The 26,808-nt window shown below is 32.4% G+C and overlaps 1 long non-coding RNA gene across 5 annotated transcripts; it reads right to left on the bottom strand.

Moving 5' to 3' along the window:
- Positions 1–35: 35 nt before the first annotated feature.
- On the bottom strand, positions 36–25,875 carry LOC141453975 (uncharacterized). 5 transcript variants are annotated; one of them, XR_012458346.1, is made up of 9 exons: positions 25,266–25,875; positions 24,860–25,006; positions 22,341–22,506; positions 19,884–19,952; positions 16,105–16,218; positions 13,144–13,268; positions 7,087–7,181; positions 2,028–2,193; positions 36–236 (listed from the first exon to the last, which is right to left on the bottom strand). It is a non-coding gene; the product is annotated as an uncharacterized lncRNA (long non-coding RNA). The 5 variants fall into 5 exon arrangements; XR_012458345.1 differs by lacking the exon at positions 24,860–25,006; XR_012458348.1 differs by having other exon boundaries at positions 19,889–19,952; positions 24,860–25,875.
- Positions 25,876–26,808: the final 933 nt, after the last annotated feature.

Consider the following 26,808-nt stretch of genomic DNA (forward strand, 5'->3'; position numbering starts at 1 on the left):
GTGCAACTAGAGAAAAATGTTAATATACTTACAAATCAGAAATTAGAAATTAACCACAATTGTTTCTTGTCTATCACAGCATGCAGTACCAGCTCTCGGTGGTTATATAGTTACTACGTCTTTTGTTAGGTTATTTCATGTTCTGCTTCCAGCATAGATCTTATGATCTATAAGATATTTCCTAATGGTGCCCAAAGAAACCTCGTAGCAACCTTCCCAAATTGAGATAAGTAATACTGGAAAAGATTAATTATTTATTCACGATTAATAGTTTCAACATAATAATGTAAAATATAAGTAGATTAATCATAAATATAAAGTACAAATAGTCTTAAAATAAATATAAATTTATTTAATGTAGATACGAATGGAAAGGATTTGCCATATACCAGAGTGTACACTATGTTCAGACAATAGACCAACCTCTCGTTTTGATTCTTTCAGACAGTAAAAGCGTCCTACAAAAATTAAAAAGTCCGGGAAGTAAAGCTTCACCACTCATCTTGGAGACAGTTAACCTGCTAAATAATATTTTAAATAAAAATAGATCGGTACATCTAATCTGGATTAAAGGTCATATGGGACTAGAAGGAAATGAAATAGTGGATAAATTGGCAAAAGAAGCTATTTCATTGCAATATGAAACCCCCAACTCCTTGCAAAACTCAGATATAAAGAATTATGCAAAAATGATGAGTTACAGTGAATGGCAAAGGGAATACGAACTGTCCAAACGAGCCAAGGGGCAATTTTATGCAGCCATACAACCAAGCATACCCAAAGCACCTTGGTACAACAAGTACAGCAATTTCAACAGGCGATTCTACACCACCATATGCAGGTTAAGATTTAACCACAATTATTCACCACAACATCTAGCTAGAATTGGCATAGAGATCAACCCAAACTGTTCATGTTCAGCAGATACCATAGCTGACAGTAATCACTTAATATTAGACTGCAGTAAACATGGTAAGGGCAGGGACCGATTGTGGGAGGCAGTCCTTAGGTCGGGATGTCCACAACCCTCCAATTTGCACACTATATTATCCCATGACGATGGAAACATATATACCGACATTTACAACTACATAAAATATAATGATATATGTGTGTGAGAAGAATGAGAATTGATGGCAGAATTGTAATATAATATATGTATCTGGCTGATTCGCTTGGCACGAGAGGCAAAAAAAAAAAAAAAAAAAAAAAAAAAAAAAAAAAAAAAAAAAATGGAAAGGATTATTAGCTCAATGGTTAGCAAATACTGGATTCCAACGCGGAGGTCCCAGTTTCGAATCCGATTTTCTCAGATTCTCAAATTTTCTTATTCATACTTATTAAAAGAGAGTATGTGGAAAAGCTTGGCCTTGGGATTATAGTTCATCAATTTCAATCTGAAGGCAAAGGGTAGCCAATTTTTACCGATCTTGAAAGCTAAGGCATCTACACTAGGAAGAGCTGGAGAATCGAGCCACTGCTCAATTCTGGACGGACCTCTAAGAAATGATTCAAGTCCTCACCTACATCTTGGTTCCACAGCCTATATTGTGTACATCCTAAAACCTCAAAATGTTTATAAAGTTGAGCGGCATAACATCTGCCCTTGCTTTAAAAATCCACCTTGAGTGATAAATTCTAGTATTCTAGTGTAGCATTAAGTACACGATTTACTGGAGAATGGAGGTCAGTAATTAAATCACTGGAGAGCCAACTATTGGTACCACTTTCTTACGTCAATACCATTTATACATTATTTACTTGTTGGAGGGGCAACTGTTTTTGTAGACGAAAATTTCAATAAATCACAAAAAAAGAAGCTTGATGATTAGTGTCATCTGAAAATTCCTTAAAAATTAATGACAGTAAAAGTAATATTAAAAATATAAAATATAATACCCGACAAATAAGTACCTCATTGCCCAATCATAGTGCGGCACAGCCTGATTAGAAATATAGCAATGCCTTAGTTTTAAATCCTCAATGTCAGGGTGGTTAATGTTCAAAATTCTATGGCGCATACTTGCCTGGTCAGTAAGTTGGAATCATCTTTGGACTTCATTAGATCGCACAAGTACATCTAATGCGTACACTTCAGCAAAGACGCTAATCTCAAGAAATCCCACTGCCTAGTTAGATGGCGAAGCCTCATCAACTTGGATGTTCTCCTCACAACTACTTAGAAGACTATCACTATAAACAAACACAAGAGTAAGAAATAGTTTATGAATAAGTTATGATTTGATAGTTTTGCAATAAAAGAAGACTTACTCGGTCTTTTGTAAAGGAGGTGAAAAAAACAAATAAGTATTTCACAATATCTTTTGATTATAATGCGATTTAATGTTACGTTAGTCAGAATCGGTACGCAGTGAGAGTAACATTGGAATGCTTTCAACGCGAGTTGTGCTCACTAAATTATTTTTATTTACTTATTTATTTTAACAGGCAATATGTAATACATATTATTTTACTTAGGGGATTTCAAAGGTTTCATCACGTACCGTTATAATGCAGAAAATTAGAAAAATAATAATTTTAGATTTTCATGGTAAAATCTGATGAGGGAGAAAATTAAAAAAACCTGAGCTCTATAAAATAAAGACTAGTTCGTCCTTGTGAAATAAAAAGAAATTATTTTATGAAGTTAGAAAATAATATGTACAATTTCTGAGTCCCACAACTATTAAATGAAATTAGTACCTCTCCAACAAACTCTTCAGTATAACCTTCTGAGCAATGTTCAATGCATCCGCTTTTTTAATTTAATAACAATTATGTTTGCAATTTTAAATAATAAAATTGAGCTTGATTGATACTGATGAGATGACTTGATAGCAGACGCTTATTTAATGATTTTTTAATTGTTGCCGGATTTGGATTTTCATCCATATTCAGCATTTGAATATTTCATCTAAATTTTGACTTTCATTATTAAGGTTTTTGCAACAGATTGCCAATCTTTCTTTAAATTCTTGATGAATTGAAGTTTGAAAAAGCTTAATCGAAATTTAGGATGGAAGATTTGCGAGGAATCGGTCAAATAAAACAACTCGTCTTTTTGCCAACGTTTCGACAAATATATTGTCCCCTTCAGGGCGTGGCTATGCGGGTTGGTTGAGTTACAGAAACTCCTTAGGAAAATATGCTACTGCATATCTCGAGAGAAAACCATCAGTCCTTAAAATGTAAAGACAGCACTGTCTAAGATCTTGCTCAAGATCTACTACGCTTGACCCTTAAGGGTCTTAGTTTAGTTAAGGAGTTTCTGTAACTCAACCAACCCGCATAGCCACGCCCTGAAGGGGACAATATATTTGTCAAAACGTTGGCAAAAAGACGAGTTGTTTTATTTGACCGATTCCTCGCAAATCTTCCATCCTAAGTTTAACAATTTGTGGTCACGAAAACTATATATTCACTTAATCGAAATATTAAATCAAGCTTTATTAGTTAAAATCATAATATTATCCAGAATTTGAGCAACCAATCTATGTGGAATTTAGCTTTCTTGTCTCTATAATCCAGAATGATTACAGCATAATCCAGAAAGCTTTTATTTTAAGTTTTCTCCTTACTATTGCAACGAAAAGCACTGTCTGAATTTTGAGGATGAACTTCCACCAAAAATATTTGTTTGAAATGCCGTTGAAAATGATTTCTACTTCTGTGAACATTGGCATCTGGGAGTTTCTACGACATTTGGTTTCGGGAAGTGAGCTACTGCATATTACTCGAGAGAAAACCATCAGTCCTTAAAATGTAAAGACAGCACTGTCTAAGATCTTGCTCAAGATCTACTACGCTTGACCCTTAAGGGTCTTAGTGTAATGGTTATGAATTCGGAGATCACCAGTTTGAATCCTGCTTTATTATTATTTATTATTTATAAAACGCAATAATAAAGTATGAGCTTCTGCCTCTCCTCTACCAGCGACCTAATTTTTGACGTTACTGCAATTAATTTCCCTTATTTCTACTGAGCTCATCCCCTCTAAGTGTAATATGCTAGCTGAAAACAAATAAACGGCATTACACTTGAATTTTTGTTTAAATTATTTCTCAATAGAAAGTAATTACCTTGACCCAGTCGAAGATTTCAATAGAATTTTATGATCTAAGGAGCCTGTTTTTAAATTGTTAATGCATCTTTTTTCGCCATGAAATATCCTAGGGCTAATGATCTTTGACTGACGAGACATAATTTTAAAAAAAGTAGGGGCTATAAAACGTACAATAAAAGTTTTATAGTTAGCATTTCGATAAATATAATTTTCTTGATTATAATTATAATTTGTTTGTAAAAGTTAAAATAATTTCATTAAAAACTTTTAGATTGCCATTACTAACTGGACTGAAGGTACAGGATTGTCTTGTTTGGTAAAACCTCACACCATGAAGGTTATCAATTTACTTTTGTTTAATTAATTGTTAACAACTAATATGTGATCACTTCTTGTGTTTAAATTTGATAATTATTGAGAAAAATTAATACTATATTTTGAACAAATTATTCCACTTCCTAATCATTAAATAAAAACTGTTAGGTTCACATAGCCTTGCGTTAGTTGATTCGGTTGATAATGTTGGATAATTTCTGAAGTACGAGATACGATTTTTGTTTCAATCAATGCACTTTACCATTGACCAATTTGATTTGTAAAATGTAACGCCTCTGTAACGAGACTGGTACAAAGAGTGCAACTTTGGTAGAACTGTGTAAAACCAAATGTTATAAAGTCCTAAGTTTTATTCTCTTGGGTTTTTGGATTTTTTTAACTATTTTTGAATTTCGTATGATTTAATTCAGCTAAAATAACTGAGGGAAGTGCAGGAAATTCCAGTGGCGTCATAGTAATCTCCCTAATCAGCGCTGAACAAGAAAATTGAACATTTTTATAAAATAAGAAGGAAGTATTTTCATTTTGTAAAGACAAGGTTGTAATTTGTAATAATAATACAAATCTGTATGAAACACTCTGTTGGTTTTCTCTTAGTGCAATTATTCCCAACACTAATTGAAAAATGAATTTGAAAGCGGATATTTTTACTCAATATTCCATCAACACAAAGTGTCTATCTCACTCTGATAGATTGACAATAACAATAACATGAAACCTTTACACAATCTTGAAGCACCAAAATCTTAAAATGGTTGAAATTTGAACAATATAAAATTTATTATTATCTAATATGACTACAACAAGAAACCCCCCTTTCGTTGTATAGAACTATAGATATGCCATTTGTATTATTGATTTCTTGATTATGGAGGCCGATGGCTGATTTGTGTTTTTCTAATATTTTAAACTAAAATCAAAACCTGCCTACTGCACTACTATCGATTATTTGTTGTTTTTTTTATTTCGGCTTCAAAAGCCAATCCCGCAATTGTACCCTGGATTGTGGTCGATTTGTTCAACGATTTTCGATAGCATGCCCATCGTCGTATTTGTGTGAACGTCGATTTAGTGCTGTGACAATGCTGCTAACTAGAAAGAGAAATCGTTTGCATGTTACGAACGCTTACGGTTGTTTTTTGACGTGAATACATCATTAAATTTGCTATCATACGGAGGCCATCCAAAAAACCTAATGATAACAAAATCGGGGGATATAGTTTGGCATTATACTTTCGAATCTATCGTCTACATCCAAAATTAAATTATACCACTGGATAGCTAAAGGATCAAAGAATTCATTAGGATAAGCGAGGTCTGTGAGGTATCGCGCGCGGTGGAGGGGTAAGCGCCACCATTTTGAGATCATTTTGCTGCGTATCGAGATTTCCAATTTGTATAACTTTTGACTCGGAGATGATGTTCGTTTAAGTTTTAATGGTCAGCTGTCGTCACAATCTATCGATTGTATATAAAACATTAGTGTAAAATAGTGACAGTGAATATTATAAGGTGTTAGAATAAAAAAAAATATCAAAAATATATAATGTCGGCCTATATGCGTCGAAAAGCCAAAACCAAATACAGAGATCGTATACGGTCGGAAAGGGCTTCTCAAGAACAATCGAATGGTAATAATAAAACACCATATGACCGAGTCAAGCTGTGCCGGGAACGTAAAAGAATGAATGTGGCCGAGCGGATCAACGACGGTGTCAGTACATCTGCAGCTGGGGAGGTTGAAATTATGCAAGTGGATGATAAAATCGCTTCTACATAGACAACGGACTGTATAGGCATAGATTGTGTTCGATCGTCGATTTGTTTCCTTGATTTCATCCTAAATACATAAATAAAAATATTTTATATAAAAAATATTACCCGTTACGTAAACGTATTCACGTACAACACACGGCCGTGTCCATGACACAGACACAGTTTTTTTTATTTTTGAGTAAATTCGAGCCTCATATTAACAAACTTGTTAAAAATCATCAGATTTATCCTCCACAATAGTTTTAAAATTAAAATTGAAATGTTTGTTTTAATTTGAATAAAAGTTTCTCTAAATATTATTTATTAAGTTGCGTTTCATTGCTCTCATCAGAACAATCTCATTTAAAATGTAAGTTCGAACTCAAACAGTATAAGACTCATATGGCATGCTATAATTAAATTAAAGTAATGATTGAGATTGTGATTTGTAAGATATAGCAAAGTTAAAAATTTTAGGAGGCGCTAGAAAATAATTGATTCTCAAAGTGGGCGGTACATGCAATGACTTTGAGAACCTCCACCTCCGCTCAAAGAGGTGTATAATTTTATGTAAAATTAAACGTTTACTGGATCTTAAATTATCAATTTTGCTTCTTCTATAAAAACAATAAGTTATTATAGATTTACATTTAATTATTTCGGGTAGGTTGTGACATTTTTTGCAAATATTTCTTTTTTTTTCTCATAATTTTTTTCTAAATAATTATTTTGTGCTGTACGGTGTCCAAAACTGTATGGACGAAAATAAATTCTCCGATTGCACCGTTTGATAGTCACCTGCTGTCCAGTCAAGCAGCATGTCCTGCACTTTTAGCTTCATTATCTTCACTATTTGGAACCTGTTGAACCAGTTTTCCCTGAACCATGGACATACCTACTCGTTAAAGTATTGGAAATTCCATTTACCTACCTCGTAGTGATTCCTGATTCACTTCAGGGATTTTTTTGCTTTCAGTAAAACTTAACAGTCTTCCTCATTTCACAATATCCCAATGTGTCCAGGACCTGTAGACACACACAAAAAAAAAAGAAACTTTTGTTAGGATTCTGGATATGAAAGTTTATGAATGAAACAATGTTACGAGTTATCTACAAATCCATTATGTATGTCATAAAGTAGCAATAAAATAATAACCTATGAGAGAAATTAAATTCTTTTAATAATTTGTCATATTTTATTTCAGATACTTAAATGAATTATGCAATTTTTCTACTTCTCCAAATAATCTAGCTCCAACATTCACAACTAACTTTAGAGTCTATAAAAATTACAAAGTTCTTCTAGCTTATCGACAACTTCTGTGAAGAATGATTGACAGAATCTGTGCAATGAGTAATGTACCTACAGGTTCTCTGGTACCCACTATTAGTGTATACTAAGAAATATAAAGCTAGAAATAATAACACTTTGTTTTGTTGGCTTTGTTGTAGGAAATCTCTCACCCAATTAGAATTACGTAATTCTTTTAATTACTTTGCTAAGACAATAAACTGTTAAATGAATGCATTGGAACGTTCAGTGAGGTAGTGTTTTTAAAACAATTTTTTGATAAAAGATATAGCAGACGTAAATAAATAAATAAGGTATCTGTTATCATTTCTTTTCATTGTGCTATTGCCTAAATTTGTTCGTGCCTTCAGCCCTCTGATAGCAGCTTCATTGTTTTTATGGACCTTGATATTTCACTTCTTTAGATGATTTTTTCTAAGATTAACTTACTCATAATTTTACACTCGCTGTGTGCTTCTCGCAATTGAAAACATCTTTCAATGCTAAGGGGGGTCTCTTTAAGTAAGGAGAAAATAATACTTCCCTAATATTTTTATTTTTTTAATACCCTTTTATTGAAATTTACACCTGTACTTACAGGGTACAATAAGTAAATGTGATGAATGTATACGATATACAGATAACGTGGCAGACGTGAATGACGATCATTCAGTGATGGCCGACATTAGTTACCCAGTTGGTCACGGGGCCAACGGCGCCTCAGCCGTTTATTAAAATTTTAAATAAAGAAATTTCTTAAATAATTACTGAAATTTAAAATGAAGCTATAACAATTCAGTAATATAAAATAATAATATGTTTTGTTGAAACACTTCAATTAGAATCATCTTCTACGAGCCTGCATACAACGCAAGTAATAAGTACTCAATTTTTTTATCATACATAAAATAATCTGCAGACGGAAATTATTTAAGAAGTATTGTTGCGCATTTAAGTGAGAAGATAAGGCTAGTAATAGCTAGAATTCTTCTTTTATCATAAGGCGTCAATCACCAGAGTACTACCTTTTGTTTCTTTGTTTGCTTGTTTTAAAAAAAAAAAGTATTATAGCTGCTTACCAGACATTTTCGTTTTATCCCCGTTAGTTAAAAACTGGTCACCATTTATACAAAGAGTCATTTTTAAGTTAATTTTATGACAGTTACTTTAAAGAAGAGTTATTATTTTAAATTTTAAATCACGTCAAACTCCACCACCTGTCTTCTTACATCATACACCTATCCCACCAGCCGACCATGTGCGGTACCTTGGAATGTACCTAGACAAGAGACTTACCTGGAACCCCCATACGAGACTTAAACGTATCGAACTAAACAAACGATACAAAAACTTCTAGCCAGACTACTTGACAAATGCTCAAAACTCTCACTACAGAACAAACGACGACTCTATACAGCTCTTCTCACCGCCAATATGGGACTTACGGACTCGAACTTTACGGAACAGCTAAAAAAATCCAACATCAATAGACTGCAAACACTCCAATCTAAAATACTCCGCCACATAGTAGACGCTCCATTCTATGTTAGCAACCACACAATTCATACAGATCTCCAAATTCCACTCATCTCCGAACTTGCCAAAATCCGATACAAAAAATTTTCATAAAAAACTCTCATTTCATCGCAACCCTTTAGCTGCAAACTTGTCTTCAACTACGCTACCCTCCAATCCTCGAAGAAGGCTGAGGCGCCGTTGGCCCCGTGACCAACTGGGTGACTAATGGCGGCCATCACTGGATGACCGTCATTCACGTCTGACACACTATTGATTTATACCTAATCACATTTACCTATTGTACCCTGTAGGTACAGGTGTGAATTTCATTAAAAGGATAAATAAAAGATTTTTTTTTTTAAATTTGTAGAGATAAATGCTTTCTGTATGCGGTGCCAAATAGTAATTTGTAGCATTAATTAGTGTATACCAAGGGTTTATGTAATTAAGGAGTATATTTTAACTAGAACTGATATCTAATCAATAAAAATCTGATCTTGAAAACATAAAAGGAATGCTACTTAAACATTAAACGTTATCACTCAGATTACACAAACTTAGATGACAGGAGAAAAGTGGGAGAGAAGACTAAATCTACTCTATGGACATTAAAATTATTGGCACCTAAGAAATGAAATGATATTGACTATCAGATGAAATGTCTAGAAGTTGTTAAGAAGATATTAAGGAAAAATACTAATCAGACATTAAGGGAAGATAATACGAAGTGAAATTTTTAAATAACATTAAATTAGTCACAATTAAAAGGAAAAACCTAACCACACCCAAACTTTAAAAAAGATCCAAGGATTTTAAAAAATTTTCCAACTAGAGCACCTTTTTTTTTGCTTAAAAAATGAAATTGTGGTCACCCAAATGCGTCAAAGGTTTATAAAAAATTATTTTGACCTTGAAAACTTACTGACTATTTTTAATCATATTTTTTATTCTTATATAAGCAATTAAAAATAATTAAGTGATTTGGGAAGTGACATAGCGTAAAAAAATTTAAAATAAACATTCTTCAAAAGTAAACTGCTTGCTTTTCTTGACGTGAAAATAACAAAGAAAATAATAAGAGTTTATCTAAAAAAGATTGTCTCCACAATTAATGTTTATTGGTTAAATATAGGAGCAGCAGACGTATAATAATGAATCAGGACATAATTATACTAACATCCAACTTACTTCTCTGTCAGAGCTGTTATAGGGAATCCCTCAAGTAAATGTCATGAATTTACTTGCCAGAAAGTGATCCAAATTAACGATTTTTATGTAACTACCATGAAGAATTATTTCATGGGAATTAGAAATAAGAGAATCAAAATTAGTCTGACAATAATAATAATAATCTGTGTAGTAATAAAGTTTTGAAAGAACCTCATTTTTTAATGAACCCTTGAATTATGTAAATGCAGTTAATTCCTGATATTTAAATTTATTTTACTAAAGGTTTTTATTTTCTTAATGGGAAAGATAGATCTTTAGATAAATGATTTGATTAAATACAAATCAAAACCTACATAAATTAATGAAATAATAATTATTGTAGCAATAACTAAATAATTATTTAATTACTATAATTTTTAATTTAATAGTTACAAAGGTTTCCTTATTATTTTTATTTTTTTAAAAAAGCATTGTTAGAAAATTTCAATAAAAGAAGTAAGTTTTGCTAACTATTTCAAGGCTACTGTTTAACAATCTAAGAAGTCTCTAGGAACTTTACTTCATGCTTGTTTTTAAATAATAAGAAAACTTTTTTGAAGTGATAAGTCTTTATATTGAATCGATTTTACACATACTGGCAATTATTATGTTTCCAACAACAAATTAGTACTAGTACTCAATTTTATTTATCGATTTCTAATATCGGAAAAGGGATCAAGACTTTGTATTAACAAATGCACAGAGATATCTCTCTTAACATAGACATGTCTGCCAGAGAAATGAATGAATTTAGTGAATGTCCATATATTGGTTTTACATGAGAGAATTTTACATGAAAATTCTGTCATTTCTTCGTCTAATTTTTATCTTTAAAAACTTCTATTGAACTGCATTCAACCACTTTTATGATGGCTGAATTCAATAAATTTTTGGATTTTTTTTTTTCAGGCAAGAAAAGTAATGAATTTATAAGTTGTGGCAAGAAAAATTTTAATACAGTTAGCACGCTAATAACACTATAGCTTGAAGTAAACATTGGAATCGATACTTCTGTTATGACTAAGGCATTTTTAAAAGTAAATAATACTTGAATTTCCTAATGTTTTTGTTTTTAACCTATCTGTTCGTGAACATCAGCACACGAACATTACAAATCAACTCGTATTGACAACTTGTTGGATGTTCTAGAATAGAAAATAATAATTTTAGAACTTACAAGTGGTTGGGGCTGCAATCTCAACAGAAAAAAGAAAGAAAAAGATTCATCTGTTTTTGTCAAGGTTCTTCAATTAATTTTTATTTATATTATAAAAGATCTTGGTAGAGCATTGTGCGGTCACCTTAATTCTCTCAAAGTTAACTGATGTCCTTGGGATATTATCAACAATTTTTATTTATCTGATTTTAAACTATTAATTAATATATTTACTAAACGTAGCAACTAGTTCCTTTAAGTTGATTGTGTTCCCCATTTATATTATACAGATTTCGAAAAATATTAAGGAGTGCCTACTTCCAGAAAACAAAAATTTTAATCTAGATTAAATATAGCTATTTCATTGAGCGTAAAAAATCTTCCGCAGAGGAAAATTTCTTTAAAAAATTTTCTGTAGGAAAATGTAGGCTAACCCCACTATCTCAAGGCACGCGAATCCCTGCAGGCATTGCTCCTAACAATGATTCCCTTACTCATTAATAGTGTACGTGCATAATATACACAGATCTACTGTAGTAGTCAATGTGCACAACTATTTTGGTATAGAGTATTCACAATCAACTTGTACCTCATCATAACACCTAATCAGTATTTGCACATGAAATCTACAATTCCCAACAGGCTATTTATAATCACTAAGATCACTAATCTTGGAATTTCGTTATAATAATTCTGTCGCTTCCGATACAAATGGCAATTGATATTTTTCTGAGAGGTTCTCAGAGCAAAGCATTCTTTGGCATCCCTATAAATTGCCATGTGAGAAAAATATACGGTTTTATAACAAATAAAATTAAGGAGCACTGATATAATTTTAAAAAAATTGTGAACCAAAAGTGCAACCATAGTATTAATTTTGATATGCTTTTTATTGTGTAAAATAAATAATTATATTTATTAATAAACAACTAAATTTCATTAACGCGGTAAAAATGTGGAAACCGGGACTTCCCCGGCTAAACTGGGACGACTGGTCACCTAAATTAAACTTCTTCAAAACCCCAGAGATTTCCTTTTTTTTCATCCAACAAATAATTATATCCAATAAAATGTGAATTGATTTCGAAAATTTGACGTCACAAATAATGAAAGTCAGAACCCGAACTACAAAGAGATTTGGGCGGTGGGGACTACTGCTGAACGAATGAGGGTAATTCACGAGTTATTTCGTATTTTAAGTTGGTTCCTTAAGGTCTGCGTTTAACATCTTAACTCTACACTATCTTACATCACCCATCTTCTAGAAGGAAAAATAATTCCTTCTAAAAAAAAGAAGAAGTACTACTTCGCGGAGCTTCAAATACAGTGGCCACCATCGTTACTAATCGAAGGACTTGAATGTTGGGCTTTTTCCTTCCAACATATTCCAGTTCCAATCTCTGGTTACCACTCGTTCCTAAGAATGTCCTATTTAATAAGTCATAAAGAATACAGGGTATCAAGAAGGGAAATGGGATAAATTGGAGTACTTCGCTCCCAAATCAAGTTGCTTGTTTGGGAATATTATAAACATTTTTTCAATTTTAAGTTCAAAAATGCATAGGCTTTACTTAACCACCTATCGATTTACATCTCTGAGACGATGATACCATTAGTGGCAACTAAAAGAATCGCAATTGATATCTCTAGCTCGCAATGGATTCAGCTTTATAAGCCTTTCTAGGCCCACTTTTGAAATATCACATTCAGAGGCATATAATGTAAAAGTAATGCCTATTTTCAACTTCCGATTAATATATTTGCAGACAGAGGTGGATAGCAAGTATGCTTTAATATAAATGTTTCGTACTAACACAAATCCCAAGTCAAGGCCGAGATCACTCCAAATATTTCAGTACACCTTGGCTTTAGGATGGTTCTGCTTGATAAACACGAACAGCACCAGTGATGCCTCTAAAAAGAACCTTCATTACCTCATCTGGAACAACCAAAAATTGTAGAAAATAAAGAAGATTCCTTATTAAGAAAAAACTGTTGTAGATCATTCAATTTTTCTAACTTGAATTATTAATTTTAAATCTAAATTTAAGATTAATCATAAATTTCAACTAAATGTTTATTCGCATTCGATTTTATATAAATTCACTGCTCAAAAACTAACTTTTAATGGATTCAAAACAGTTTCAACTAACCTAGACTTCGAATTATCTCAAAAATTTTATATAGTGATAGATCTACATATTTTAATTCGATCATAAATGAAAGAGAACGGTTTTAAAGTCGAAATCCATTCAATAAAATTGTATTACCAATCGTTTGTTTTCTTCAAATGTGCAATAATGGCGGCACACATAACTGATACTGCTATACCCTACATTTATACGAGGGTCGTTTGAAAAGTCCGTGCAAAAATAAAAACTACTTAATTTTTTGGGGTAAACCTTTTTTATTTTTCAACATAGTCTCCTTTTAGGCTTATACACTTCGTCCAACGCTGCTCTAGTTTGTTGATCCCTTCCGAATAATAGGATTTGTCCAAGTCTGAAAAGTAGCCATTCGTTTCTGCAATCACCTCCTCGTTTGAATAAAATCTTTTTCCCGCCAGCCATTTCTTCATATTGGCGAACAAATAGTAGTCCGAGGGAGCCAAGTCTGGAGAATAGGGGGGATGTGAAACGAGTTGGAACCCTATTTCCATTAATTTTGCGACCACAACTGCTGAGGTGTGAGCTGGTGCGTTGTCGTGATGGAAAAGGACTTTTTTGTGGGCCAATCGTGGGCGTTTTTCTTACAGCTCGGTTTTCAAACGGTCCAATAACGATGAATAATATGCACCTGTAATAGTTTTACCCTTTTCCAGATAGTCGATGTGGATTATTCCTTGCGAATCCCAAAAGACAGTCGCCATAATCTTTCCGGCCGAAGGAACGGTCTTCGCCTTTTTTGGCGCAGATTCCCCCTTGGTAACCAATTGTTTAGATTGTTCTTTGGTCTCAGGAGTGTAGTGATGTATCCATGTTTCATCCACAGTGACGAAACGACGCTTAAAGTCCTGCGGATTCTTCTGGAACAGCTGCAAACCGTCCTTGCAACACTTTACACGATTTCGTTTTTGGTCAAGCGTGAGCAATCGCGGCACCCATCTTGCGGATAGCTTTGTCATGTCCAAATGTTGATGCAAAATATTATGTATCCGTTCATTCGAGATGCCCACAGCACTAGCAATCTCACGCACCTTCACTCTTCTGTCATCCATCACCATATCATGGATTTTATCAATGATTTCTGGAGTAGTAACCTCAACAGGGCGTCCAGAACGTTCAGCGTCACTTGTGCCCATATGGCCACTCCGAAAATTTTGAAACCAGTTATAAACTGTTCTAATCGAAGGTGCAGAGTCACCATAATGTTTATCAAGCTTCTCTTTAGTCTCCTGAGGCGTTTTGCCTTTCATAAAGTAGTGTTTAATCAACACACGAAATTCTTTTTCGTCCATTTTTTGAAAATCACTCGACTTCCTCGATTCAAACGAATGCCAAACACAAAGAAATAGACCGATCTGGCTGAAACTTGGTGTGTGTTCTTCCAAGAGATGCTACTAACTAAACATAACCTCGATACGCGCCTGTAGTGCTATCTCTCTCACTTTGCACGGACTTTTCAAACGACCCTCGTACATCTATTTAAGATTAATTTACCACTGTATGTTAATGATCAGTTAATAAATGATGTATCTAAAACATAATTTTATAATCGTTAATACAGAAATTAATAGATACAATAAAAAACTTTAAAAGTTTTTTTAAAAATCTGGAATCGCCTATTTTTTTTTATAGAAAAACTTATTTTTTAAAATTGGATACGATCCCATTTTATGAGTACACAAAATTGAAAAAAGTTCTGGATTCTCACGCGAAGCTCCTGGGTTCGAATTTAGTAACTAAATTAGATTTTATCTTCCTAGTAGTTTCTTACAGCTCATAGTCTGGTACTGAACAGTATTACCGTTAAAAACTGTCCATAGGCCAGCACGCCGGCAGCGTATTAAAAAGGACCCAGTAGCTAAATGACCTTTACATGACGGCTTATAAACTAGTGTTGCACTCTATTAAGAATAAAGGTAACTATAACGTTTTCACTAAAAGCCAATAGAGAATGTTTGCCTCTTCAATTGAATACTGTCGGTTCAACTATTATATCCTTCTTGCTTTGACTTACTACTGGTAAAAAGGAACTGTGGTGAATTTAACCATAAGAAGTCACTTTTCGCAGGGCGGATTGGCGACGAAAAAGCCTTATGATGACAATGCAAAAAAGCTGTGCTTTATTCGAACAACACGCACAGTAAGAAGGTTCTTTGATGTCCCGAGTTAATCAACAGAAATGACCACCCTATTTATAGCAAAAAAGTCTAATATGGTCTTTAAAGGTGGCTGCCTTTTGGCACCACGCATTGCGAGAGATTATTTGGACAGTAATTATATCTTTATTTGTATTAATGGCAATGCCCTGCACAAAGGCTTCGGCCGAACAATTGAAAAGAAATATAAGATAAATAAAAATAGACAAATGAAAATGCAAATAGGAAAAGAGAATACATTAATATAAATTAAATTCTAGTAAGAATTAATCATATCAATTAGAAAGTTTGGCCAACTCCAAAATAAATGTAACTAAACAATGTAAGAACTGCAAATATCGAAAAATGGAGAAGAAAAAATAAAATAAAACTTAAATAATCTAAATCTTTTAAATGATCTAAACATCTTCTGTTTTGGTTTGCTGCAAAGTAAACACATTTCTGAACGAATTACCTTGTAGCCATGTTGTCAATAGATACTATAATTATGAATCCAGTATTAAGCCTTAACTTCGCCAATAATATTCAAAACGGGAGTATCATTATACTAAAGTTGATGATGTTCTTCCTTCAAAAACAAAATAAATTTAACTAAAATTAGAGGTATTTAAACATCGACTATTTTTTACTCTAAAAATTAATTCCTATTTTTTATTTCTTTCATTAAAATTAACAAGATTTTGGATCGCTAACCATTCATTAAAATCAATAAACTCAAATATGTTAGATGGAATATCCGATTAATTTTTAGAGTAAAATTAATTATTTTCAGCCATAAACGTTCCCGTAAAAACAAAAATAAGAAGTTGGTTGCCTCTGAATCAGTAAATATTAATACATGCTCCAGTTAACATTAAGTTGGAGACTCCTGCTTTAGATGAATTGTTATAATCTAAAAATGTTAGAACGTCACAATTGTTACAATTGGCTTAAAGTTTTGTATGTGTTTAATAATGAAGTGACATAATTGCAACATGTTTCCCTTGACTCTAAAGTAAGAAACTTATTGAAAGGAGTTTTTATTGAATCATAGCTCCAATTAATTATTTTATCTTCAAGTTAGAGTAATTAAATATGAGGTAACTCACTCTATAATATTTTCGTCTCCATCTTTAATCTCATTTTTTAACAAAAAAAAAAAGCAATTGGAAAGACGTTATCTTAATTTCACCAGCGTTTTACTATGAAATTTGTAAATGGCATTAAACAAATTAGTCTACCTTCTAAACCGTGTTTTTAGTTATAGAAGAACCGCAAAACAAGGGCAAAACAAAGAAAGTAATTGCGTAAATCAAGGAAATCAAGTGGTCAAGAACTGTCACTGTATGTTTAATTCAACAGATTAGGTAAATAGTGATTATAAATTATAATGCCAATTTCACTATAACCTCAAAGATCTTTTTTTTTGGCTACCTTGTTATTACATACTTATAATTGGTCAGATGGATAACCGCATCTAATTCGCTTATGCTAATAACACTAGCAAACTTTCAACTTCCACTTCAGTAGAATTTTCTTCAGGGAATTTTGAAGAAAATAGAAAAAAAAATACTAGTAGGACAGCTGTGAGATTACGCGGAAAGGCCAGGGCTAGGTAAAAAGAGCCTTAGTAAAATTACAGGGTGTACTACCCGATCATCTGCTGGGCTAATGTAAACACTACATTGAACTGAAATTCAAATCAGTTTTATTATCTTCCGTAGCGTCTTTTATTCCTAAACATTTCACTTATTATCCTGAGTAAAGATAATAAGACGATATTTGTGTTTAGACAACTAGTAAACTGAATTTGTAAACGTAACCTTTAACGAATGTTTTATAAGTCGTTTACATACGCATGTATGTGATTGGTAAACATATTTATATATTTATTAAGGTTTATTACCTTTTAATATTTAATTATTCTTGTTATTATCGCTCTCTTTCTTTTTTATATTTTTACATCCACTAAAACTGTTCCGTTCTAAATTAATTGAAAGTTTAGATTCAAGGATTTTATTTTCCTTTTCCTTTCTACGTTTAATAAGAAAATAATGAGAGAAACAGAGGGCTTAGAGAAAGAAAAAAGGTTAATAAACATTAATAGACGCACCTATCAAACAAACCATTGAAAATATAACGCAAACTCCTTAGTTTGCGATATTGTAACATGTTTTATTATAACATTATTTTATAACCATTTTTTCTTAAAATTATTATACTTTTCAAGTCATTGTTTATTACATGTACTACGCTTATTAAACGCAATAACACAATAACATTACTTTATTATAACATATTATAACATTGACACATAATTGCGCCACAGTAGCCGAGCGGTTACGAGGCGAGACCTGCAAAGCTAATATGCATTGTGGTACTGGGTTCGATTCCCCTGTCTTTAGGCCTTGGATTTTATTTAAAGGTTAATAAAAGAAATTTACAGTAAAGTATGTTTGCTAGTCGCCTCCGTCCACGACACCTAATTGAATCGGTAGTTTGGACGTAAAGCCCGCCTGAAAAAATAGGCAATTACTTTACTTTCCTTTACTTATATCGCAAACTATCTTCAATAAAAAAAAATCTTTAACGGCAGCCACAGAACAACTACACATTATTACCCCAACTAAGGTTCTTTGCGAAAATCCTTTTGAAGTATTGAAGGTCAGTGTGATATTCAAATTCCGATTGCTAAAAAGCCTTTCCTTAACTACGCTTAAAATAATAATAATAATAATAATAGGCGCTAATGACCAAGCTGTCGATGCGCCGGAAAAAAATTAAATAATAATAATAAGAAAAATAATAATAATCCCAAATCAATTTCCAATAATAATTCCAATCTCTATTCAAAATAAAAACAAAACAAAAATACAGACCAATTAAGTTCAATGTAAATGATGCCAGAAATTAAAACCGTACTAATTACTAAACTCCGTTTGGTGAAGAGGTTACGAGTTCTAAGCGTGAAAGCAGCTGGAGATAGTTGGATCATCTGGAGAGAACGAAGGAGGAGTGAATACTGAAAGGCTGTACATTCCGCCTCATTCCCAGGAGGGATTGCGATTGCTGGATGACATTAAGCATGATCACAGCGTGTTGGATGAGGGATGGTGGAGCAAGATGACGCAAGATAGAGAGAAGTGCAGGTGTACATACGGACACTATGCTTAAAGGATTAACGTTGCGCTTCTTCTATATTTTTTTTCTCATTTTAAAAATTAAAGTGATTAGAAACATTTAAAGTGTAAACATAGTTTAAAAATAGTTTTATGCACAGAATGAAAGCCATTTCTTCGTCCTTAGTTTGTCTCACTAAAGACTAAACTGTCCATCATCGTACAGTTAGAGATTAAAAATGCACATAATAATAATAATAATAATAATAATAATGAAATTAAGTTATTGTTGACACGCCTTCATCCAAAATAATAATAAAAAAGATGAGGGGAATGAATCATTCGTGGCTGTGGAGTGAAACGATATTCCTATTTAACAAATACTCTTTTAGTAAGCGATTAGAATTTTATTAAGCAACCAAATAAAGATGGCGCTGATTAGAAAATAAATAATAGCAACAACCCTTTATAGGTTTTTATTTTAAATAAAAGTCCTTGAATGGATCAAGTCCAACGTGGCTTGCACAATATCCTATTTTATAAGAGCTAATAACCTTTTATGCATTTCTTGACATTTAAATATTATTATTTTCTACTTATATGTAAATAAGATTGAATAATATTGTGGTCATGTTGCATTGAAATTATTCCGAGTTAGTGAACCTTATTGAATATTGGTAGTATATAAACAAATCTAAATTATTTTTTATGAATGTTATTAAGAATATTATAAATTCTTGGGTACTCATTTTTACACATCAATTAATTTTGACAGTTAGTTGTCAACATGAAGGGTTTTTTGAAACTTCAAGTACATACGTTTTTAACAATAATTATTTTTACCGAAATCAAAAGGCGCTGCAACACAAAGTAACGCAGAAAGATCCGAGAAGTACAGACCTTCTTTAAGGGATCTTAGGCACACCTTTGGTATTCTAGACTAACAATACAAACTTAAGAGTGAAGAGAATGACTAATAGTTCAATGTTTTGGAGTGCTACCACTGAATAAATTCTCCATTCGCTTGTATTTACTGTTCGCTGTTATCATTGTTACTAAGAGCGCCAATGCGCTGATTGTAGCGCGCAAAAAATAAATAAATAAATAAAATAACAAGAAAATGCAAAAAGCTCACCTCACCCCCTAAAGAAGAAGATTGGATGATGGTTGATTTTTGAACTTGGCGGTCATCGACGGCCTCTATCTAAACAAATAAAGTAAAAATAAATAAATAACTTATAATAAATAAACTAAAATAAGCTAAAAAAAAAAAAATCTTAAAAATAAATATTAACCTAACATATTAACATAAATCTACTCATGGTTGCAATTGCATCAGAAATATTTGCATTTGCAACTCATTTTTAGGAATTTATTTTAGCAAGAAAGGTTAAACAGAGTTCAAAGAGAATGCATGTAACATCTAAGAACATGACTAATTAAAACTGTACATAAACGGCACTATTAATTGTAAAGAATATTTTTTGTAATGAGGAAAAAGAATTTCACAATTTTTTCTTTAAATTATACTTCTCAGGTCATTGTTTATTACATGTATGTACGCTTATTAAATGTAATAACACAACCTCATTCATTGAACTAAAATCTCTTCGTGGTGGTCTGTACTAGTATATTGATGTCTTATATTTGTGAATAATAACTCTTATTATCATTATTTATTTTTATTTTGTAAATAAATTTATTATTTTTGGTCACTGGTACTTATAATTTTAACAAATCTTTATTTTTTATTTTCATTTTTTAATGCGCTTTCAGAAAAGTTGCTTAACATCATTTGGAATAATGTGTTGATTCAATTATTGCTTATATAATTATCAATTATATCAATTATAATTGTCATAGATATGAGATGTGTGTTTAACTCTGCTTAATTAGAAAACTGATCACGAAATTGGCAAAATTCTCAACAACACTAACGCGAGCCTTGTCAGTGAAATTCTTCCTAAGCTATAATAAAACAATCAAAGCCTATTTCATTTTTTACAAAATACTTTCAGTTTACGCTACCAGTGAATCTATATTTAATTCTTAAACCTGACGATAAAAATTCTGATTCCCAGTTTTTCCGAAAAAGATGCCAACGTTTTCCTTTGCTACTTATAATTTAATTACAAATTATATCAAGAAGAAGAAGAAGAGCACAGTTACTACTCATTCAAAATACAAGAACATTGAACAAGACGGGATATTGCATGGGAACCCAGCACACAAACCACTGAGCTAATCTCTTCCCTTTCAGTGATAGGCCGTTTCTTTATTTTTAATTTAAGGCGCTTCAATATCTGAGGACGTTGGCGCCTGGAGCTAGTTTCAGCGCCCTATCGGTCCGTTGTGGGTCCGAACAGTGTTCTCTCATTACGGAAAACATCGTCCATCATTGGACAGTGAGAAGCTCCTAGGAAGAGAAAATCTACCCAAGATCTCCGCATGGGAATGCAATATGCTAGCCCACTTAGCCTTATTTCAGTTTTTCGTTGGATAGTTTTTCGAAAATATTGTACGGATCTCCTTCAGATTTCTTATTTACGGTATTTTTTTGTTTTGTTTTTGTTTTGGCGACGTCTGTGGTCATTAGCGCCCTTGTTTACGGTATTATATTCTTTTTAATACGTTTTTAAGGTACCACACTTGTAAAAATCGAAAGGTTTTTACAATGTTATTTGACAATTATTCAACATACGAGTATATTTTTAATAATAAATCGTATTCTAAAAAAATTACTTGGCATATTTCTTCGTAACCGAATAACACAAACCTAAATGAATGAATAATCAATGAATAAATAACGAATAATATATTTAAAATACACTACTAACATAAAGAAAATATAAAATATTCTACTTTCATTAGTATATTTATTTAATATTAACGACAGTGCTATAAGACAGTAACATAATAGTTGGTCGCTTGTCTCTTGATGAACAAAGATTTCTTTCTTTTGATCAATGAAGATATGTACTTTCGATAATCGAATCAGTTTAAATTCCCGTTTTTCATTTTCTGCCAACACTTCAGATTTCTTACTGCTCCTAGCAATGAATTTGGTAAAATATCTCTACGTGTAGTATTTAGGTAATTAAAATTAAATAAATTGTCCATAAGCAATATGAAAACCGCACAGTTGTTTTGAGAATTGAAGAACTTTGACCAATTTGATTAACTGGCATGAATTCTAAAAGAACTTGAAATAATAAAGGAAAAGGAAAAATATTATTCAACAAATATGTCTTCTTCCATTGATGCTATTTGCTATCTTCACCTAATTTTAATAACTGCAACAACTTATCTCAAGGCTATATGAATAAGGAAATGCAAACATCTAAAAGATATTTCTTTTACATCCGTTAAATAATACTACACTGCTTTCGTGACAGAAATCTGCCACTTGGTATGCACGCATATCTTAGAAATATATAATTACTAAACGACAGGTGAGAACTGAAGAAGTTCGCAACAGCAGGGAAGTATTCTATATTGAGAAAATGTAATGTGAAAAGTACATTGATAGAATGTTTATGAACACTTAAGAATAGGTCTCCTAGGAAGAAAATATCTGACATTAATACATCACCTTTTGTTTACTTATCTACAGCTGAAGACATGCCGTGTGTCTAACATGTTTACGTGCTTGATTTCCCAAAACACTGATGACTAATTCTTTTTTAAACTCAATTTCAAGGCCAGACACCACCTTCTTGACTCTGGCAACAATTTGTGCAAATTAACTGAACGGAAATCTGTGACAAGTAAATAATAAATGATTACTAAAAAAAAAACTAAAGCATAACCTTAAATTTAAATTTAGTATTGTATAACCAATCTAAACATTATAATGAAAAAAATCTCACCAAACTTGGTTTAAATTTCATTCGTGTATTCGTAAAATAAATTTTTATCTACAGTAGTTTTGGTTGTTTCCAAACTAGTACGTTTAGCAGACTCAACAGGATAAGTTGATCAACTTCTTAGTTAAATGTATTGTGGTAATGGATTCAATTGCAGGTTTAGACCTTGGATTCTATTTAATGGTTAAATGAGAAATTTATAGGACGTTTGCTAGTCGCCTCCATCCACAACACATAATTTGGAAGTTGGATATAAGCCCGCCAGCTAAAAATAGGCACAACTTTACTTGGTTTTTCACTTTCTTGTCCTGAAATGCGGTCGGCCTCGGTCTTCTGAATAAAGTCAGGACCCCCATAATTCTACCTGCGTACTGGTGGTCATGCTTAGCGATTAGTCGGAATTTCATCAGCTTCATTTCGAGACCCTATACTTCGCAACTAATATGCTGTCCAGTAGTACCGTTCAACTTTATTTTCTATCTCTTTATTAAGATCTTTTACCTCTTTTTCGTTCGTTATTTCTTGGAGGTAGCGGTTTCATTCTAAATTGATCCTTCAAGTTGGTTCAAACGCGTAGCCAAACAGGCCAAACCATAAGCTTCGTCATGTTCAGAAAAACAAAATTAATATAGATTTAAAACTATTTCTAATCTCATTTTTTCAATAAGTCTATTGCACAGTGTGATAAGTATTTATTGTAGGTCTAGTGTTAGCACAATTATCTCCTAACTTAACCTCTTGAATGATACCCTATTCTGAGAAACGTTCCATTTAACATAACAAACTCTGATTTTTCACTACTTCTTGAGAACAACAGATTTGCACATCTAGAACAGATACTCTATTCTCCTTCTACATACAGAAGAATGATTATGCTGAAGTGTTATGGTAATGAGTAAACGATCCATTTTGGAATGACAACGAGCTAAAATGTTTGTAGAACTTAATAAGGTATTCACCTAAAGTTAAAACTTTTAATCTGACCAAAAATCGGCGTTTCTGACAATGTTCATGAGTAAATATAGTAAAATAATCGCTTCGGAAGCTTAGCAAGGGACTGACCTGACCGCTTCAAATAAAATGATTATTTCTCATAACACAACGCTATATGATCTTTTTACTTTCTGGATCTTACAGATTACCAAAAATTTATTTTTCAGCAACACGACCCTGTCCGTGTCCATTTAAACACAAATCAAAAGTAACCATATTCAATTTAAAGTAAAGTAAAACGAAGATTTCAAATCTTACAATCGAATGTCCTGAAATCTAATGTTCCAAATTAATTATTTAATTAGTTTCGGATCTGATTGTGGGTAATTAAACATTTTTTTTATAGTTCTTGTTATTTGTTTATAAAAGATTGTGAGGGGGAATCAAGGAGCATGACATTCATAAGGGCAACCCTCCTAACATTTACTCTGGTGCTCAATAGAACACATAGTTCCTTTGGAGATGATACATTTAGGATTAGCATGGGTAAACTCTAGCTCAACAACCTTCTTATTCTACGATAACAACGTAATATGAACAGTATGATAATGGGAAAAGCTGTGGTGGAAGTCAGACATTAAAATAAGATTAGGTATGAGCAAAAATTACAGATACAAATTTTGGTAAGTAGGCCTAGGAGAAAAGTAATAAGCGTATCTAATCCTTATACAAGAAGCACCACTGCACACAAAACAGAAAACCAAGGACTTGCTTACTAGCAAAGAATGAGACTTTGCCTGTTTTCTGTGTTCTTTTTCCAGGAGGAAAATGAAGTAGTAGAATATATAAATCAAAATTCCTTTAATTAAGAACCCATTTGAAATGAGAAGAAAAAATCGAATAACCACAATGGACTTGTTGCCCGTAGGAATGTTAAGTTATAATGGAAGGTAATGGAGGTCTTGGTGAAACTACTTGTTATTAGTAATTAGCCGTGAAAGGACGAAGACTTATATATATATATATATATATATATATATATATATATATATATATATATATATATATATATATATATACATTGTATTTACATGCATAAATTTGTTTTCTTAAATTCTATATATTTACAGTTAATGATTACAGAGTGATCGGTACTGGGACACTACAAACGGTCAGGAAAAAATACCTGTTCCTATAGTTTTTTTCTTCACAGTGAATGATTAAAGATGTTACGCTAATAATGGTTAACTGATACAAACGTAATTACATGCATCTATATTTTGTTTTAAATGTAAACAAGTTTTTCAATTACCTTCATGTTTTTACCCTTATACAATGTCGATTTTCTTTAAATTCTGCGCACATAACTAATATGTAGCTGTTATTGTGAGTATAAAATTTGCAAATCAGTTGGCAATTTACAAATACGGATCATTCAATTTTTCTGTAATGCTGTTTGCTAAAACCATCATTTGCAAAATGATAAGGTAGGTATTAAATAAACAAAATAAAATAGATCACTGGTAAGACCCGAATCCTCGCTTACTGTTACTAAAATTACAGCTAAACTGTTACTAAAGTTGTGAAAGATGTTTACAGGTTTACTCTATAGTCATGGAAAAGAAAACTCCAATACTGGAAGGTTAAGACTAGATCTTAAAGTAACGAATCATTTCTAAAGCAAAAAATAGAAAATTAATAATGATCTATAAGCTCACTTTAGCTGAGAGGCATTCCACTCATAACGCAAATAGTTCTAAATTTCAGCACTGAGAGATAACGAGTTCAAGAATCAGCTGACAAAAGTAGTACGCATACGCACCTACGCACCATCTTGTGACGTGGGAAGGTTCTATTATAGCTTTATCACTAACAGAATAGAATTAATAATTAAAATGAAATGTAATAGTGGGTAGCAGTATAAACGACTAATTTAAGTGTAACAAAACCTTTAATTTAATAACTCACAAGGGTTCTAACGAACAAGACAGACGATGAGCCGAAAAAATAACACACTACTCATACTGGGCACAAGTACATCAATAAGTTTGTCTTTGTGGGTTAAATTTTTGGAAATTGAGAAGGAATGAATGGTCCCTATTATCAAGGTTTTGCTTTTTAGACAAATAATAAAGAAAGAAATGAATAAAAGATTTAATTAGGATTTTTGTATGCAAGATCTGTAGTATAAGAATTGGAATGCTAAATAGAATCCCTCACTTAATTTTGGTTCCAGTGAATTTACAAGGTGTTTTATACCCATTGAGGAAGTAGACTAGCCACTTCTTCAGGAATTTTGTGTTTGCAGGGAATCCCTCCAAAAACACAGCACTCAGAGTTAATATACTTTCACATTTATACAACTCGCATATGCCTGATTGAGCGCAACTACTTGAGTTTTGTACCAAAGGCAAATTCTATATCAAATACAATCAAATATTGACTCTTAAGAGAATCACAACAAAATGTGAGATTAGGTTGCAAAGCTTTTATAATGTGGCTTCCTTCTTAATCTTCAAGCAGTTCCAAAATGTAGAAAAAGTTTACTATTTTTTTTTTTTTTTTTTTTTGGCGCTTCAACAGCTGAGGTCATTAGCGCCCGGAGCTTTTTCCAGTGCACTGCCGGCCTCCGGACAGTGTTCTCTCGTTACAGACAACACTGTCCATCACCGGACAGTGAGCTGTAAGAAGCTCCTAGGAAGAGAAAATCTAAGGGTCAGCAGCTGGATTCGAACCCGGGACCTCCGCGTGGGAGTCCAGTACGCTAACCGCATAGCTAATCCCTTCCCTAAGTTTACTATTAATAGCAGTTTTTGTTTTTACCAAAAATTGTAAGAATTTCTCATAAACTGAAAAAAAGAACTTGTCTAGACTCACAAAAAAAGTACGTTTATTAAAATAAATTAAATTTTAACTATTAAATAACCAAAAATAACAAATTAAAGAATCCTATAAACCGGTAAAGTTAATGCCGGATATAAGATATCCGGTGATGTTTGAACGTAATGAAGACAAGGTTAGAGGGCGGAAATAAGTTACTTAATGGACGAGCTACAATCTTAAGATGAAATTGAAAGTAGCTAACAAGAAAGGTTAGTTACTTTAACAATTCCAAACAGCCATGTGGAATCAACTATAGTGTGTGTGCGGTAGTTTCACTTTCATACGACTAACTTGGGAGCGAGCTCTAGAGTAGCTGGCCACTGCTCCATCTAGAAGCATACCAACACATTCTCACTATAAATCATATATATTTTTATA

Source organism: Rhodnius prolixus, unplaced genomic scaffold (genome assembly GCF_049639745.1).
Source record: "Rhodnius prolixus isolate KJV_2025 unplaced genomic scaffold, Rpr scaffold_9, whole genome shotgun sequence".
Taxonomy (NCBI): Eukaryota; Metazoa; Arthropoda; class Insecta; order Hemiptera; family Reduviidae; genus Rhodnius; species Rhodnius prolixus.